Source organism: Lepidothrix coronata, unplaced genomic scaffold (assembly GCF_001604755.1).
Source record: "Lepidothrix coronata isolate B3197 unplaced genomic scaffold, Lepidothrix_coronata-1.0 Scaffold14, whole genome shotgun sequence".
Classification (NCBI taxonomy): domain Eukaryota; kingdom Metazoa; phylum Chordata; class Aves; order Passeriformes; family Pipridae; genus Lepidothrix; species Lepidothrix coronata.
The window spans coordinates 4,280,043-4,283,247 of NW_016690194.1; positions in this window are offsets into that span (position 1 = coordinate 4,280,043).

Sequence of the window (3,205 nt, forward strand, 5' to 3'; positions counted from 1 at the left end):
CAAAAGAAACACATCAATTCCTAATAAAAAAATGCCTGGTATTATGTAATGAGTGGAAACTAGAGGTCATCTTGAGAATACAATGTTTAATAGAAGCCTTAAAGTACTGAACTAAATAAATATCATTCATTGTGGTAACTTCGTGACCATATTTATTTTTAATTGTTGGAATAAATGATTCCTGCTTAGATGGTTTAAACAGATATGTTAAGACTTTTCTAGGTTTGTTGCTTAGTGCAAATGCTGATGTGCAACCTGAAAGACTCTGAAGTGCATGCATAATCAATAATGCATCTAGCTGCTCTCTGACTGAGTTCAATTGTCATACCTATTAGACCTAGCTTCCAATACCTTGCCTTGAAACAATTATTCAGGCATACCAGGGCAAGCTGTGCTACATTAACTTCCTTCTGGTAGTAATAGAACAGAAAGGAAATACTATTTGCCATATAGATACTGTGCAGTACAATGTCTTTCACAAAATGACCCACCAAATTATTGCTATTCACTGGTAACAATATTTCTATAGTCTTCTGCATGTTTATACATCATTTACATAAGCCAAATTATTTAAAAGATTTATTGTTCCTCCTATCTTTTTTCTTTTTAGAGGCATTTACAATACAGAGTACACAGAAAGTCACGACATGCTCTGTGTGGCTTGCATGCTTCTTCCTTGGTTTTAGGACTTTATTCAATTTGTGTTTCACATTTAAGAAGAGAGGAGGATCAAACTAAGGTTTGCTGGCATTCCAGACCTGTACTGAAGAGACAGGATAACTTTTTGAAATCAATAGAAAAAATCTTAACATTTAGGTCTAGCAAAAGAGATTTACAAAGTAGTTTTTAGCTTTTGGCAACTGTATAAAAAATGTGGATCTTTGGGCTGCTATTCACCTTTTATGGGTGGAAAAATATTCTGAAAACTATGAAGTGAAGCAAATGGGAATAATAAATTAAAACATTAAGCAACAGAGTAATTTAAGAATTATGAGACTGTCTGCATATTCCAGAGATATACAAATACAACCAAGGGCAGAATAGCGCTCATGACTTTTTTAAATGTTGCAGTACTGTATCTTCTTCTCAATCAATGAACAGTCAATTGACAATGACTCTGGATTGTTTTTTTCTAGTTAAGAACTTTCAGTGACCTTGTGTTCACACCAATCACTCACTAGTTATCTGGTCTGAAAAGTCAATATAATTTTCAAAAGATGACAGGCCCACATTCTGCTCTTTGTCATTACACAAAATTCATTTAAAGTGTACTGGGATTATCGTGCACTATCACTTTGGCAATAATTAAACTAAAATCTGAAGGTCAATTTGCCAGGTGTCTTACATCTAGCTCAGCCTTACACCTGACATGTCACAATGCTCATTGACATACTGATGTTTCCAATAAAAGAAATCTATGTGTTGATTCTTTCATTCTGTTCCTATCTTTAGAATGGAGTCTATAAAATTTAATTTCAGACTGGATGAATTCTAAATCTAGCAATGAGTAGAGGCATACAATAGTACTGAAACATGCATAAATTTTGCACACTAAATTGTAATGATCTGGACACGGCTATGAGTATGATAATGTTAATGTGGCAAGCTTCTGACTGCAATACATTGAAGTTAAGTATAATGTCATTGTTTTATAACAGTATATTTAAACCTATTTAAAATCAATTTGTTTTTTTTTCTACCCTCAGTGTATTTTTATAATGACTTCTTCCTAAACAAAACAAATTTTTGATCATAATTCTTCTTGTATCTGCTCTAAGGAAAGCTTTGTATCTGACTTCGTATCTGATTAGCTTTTGGGTTTTCTCTGAATTGTTTCTTCAGCATTTCCTAGAAGGAATGCTTCTTATCCCTTCTGCAATGAACTGTGGATGGCATACTCTTTGTTTTCTTACTTCTGCACATGGAGAACATACAAGCATAAATTCACCTAAATCCTCCATGCCCATAGCTCAGATATCCCGTTCTGCTCTAGTATGTGTTCTGGTTTCATTGCTTTAGGACTGCCTATGTGTCAATCATCTCCCATTTCTGATTTTGCTTTTCATCATTTCTGGTCATCTCCCACCGCCTTTCAGCCTGCTAGTCAGACCAACATCCGGGGACTTGTGCAAATACAAAGCTTCTCATAATCAAACTATGTGTCATTTTATTACCTTCTTCTAGGAAACATCTAGTAAATCCCATAGACTTCTTTTTTATTCTACAGCGTTATTTTCAACATCATTCAAACTCTTCTAAAGGAAGTGGGGTTCCTTTAGAGTGATGGGGGTCCCAGCCAAGCTGGGGCCTTGAAAGGCACCCCAGCCCTGGATGTGTACGGGGGCCAGAACAGTTGGTCGGTTTCTTTGTCTGTTTGTTTTTGGCTCACCTGCGGCTACTGCCCAGGTTCAGCATGTTCTGGATATATTTGCTTTGCTCTGTTACGTCCTGAAAGGGTGGGCAGGACAAAGGGTTGTTCCTGGGTATCTCCTTATGATTGTATATAAATAGGTGATAGTAAAGTAGGAAATGAAAGACTTACCCAGACCGTTCTAACAAGAACGTAGCCTGTGTGCCCCTCTGTGGTTGCAAGCTATGCTGGCGATGGTACATGCCTTCGGTAGGGTCACCCATGCCTGACAGGTCAAAACAGCAGGGTCAGATACAATATATCCCTGGGCAGGATGAGCTCGGAAGCCTTCTGGCAATCATCCTAGGAGAAGGACAACTCTAATCCCAAACCCGGGCAGATGGAGCTCGCTTAGCCCTGTAAGGCCACCCATCTAAGAGAAGGTCACTCTAATCAAACCTACGTCCTGAGGACCTCACTGCCACCGTCCAAGCTCGCTCGGCCCTGGCAGATGAACCTCAGGATTAAAGGGTGGGTTCAGTTCCGCGCATACTATAATAATGGCCAGTCTTCGCGAGCGAAGATTTGGGAAAGGTCATTGACCCTTCGAGCCTGCGCAATGGATTTTTTTTTTTTTTAGGTGAGACACAGCGTGCGCTGAACTGAGCCCACCCTTTAATCCTGAGGTTCATCTGCCAGGGCCGAGCGAGCTTGGACGGTGGCAGTGAGGTCCTCAGGACGGAGGTTTGATTAGAGCGACCTTCTCTTAGATGGGGGGCCTTACAGGGCTAAGCGAGCTCCATCTGCCCGGGTTTGGGATTAGAGTTGTCCTTCTCCTAGGATGATTGCCAGAAG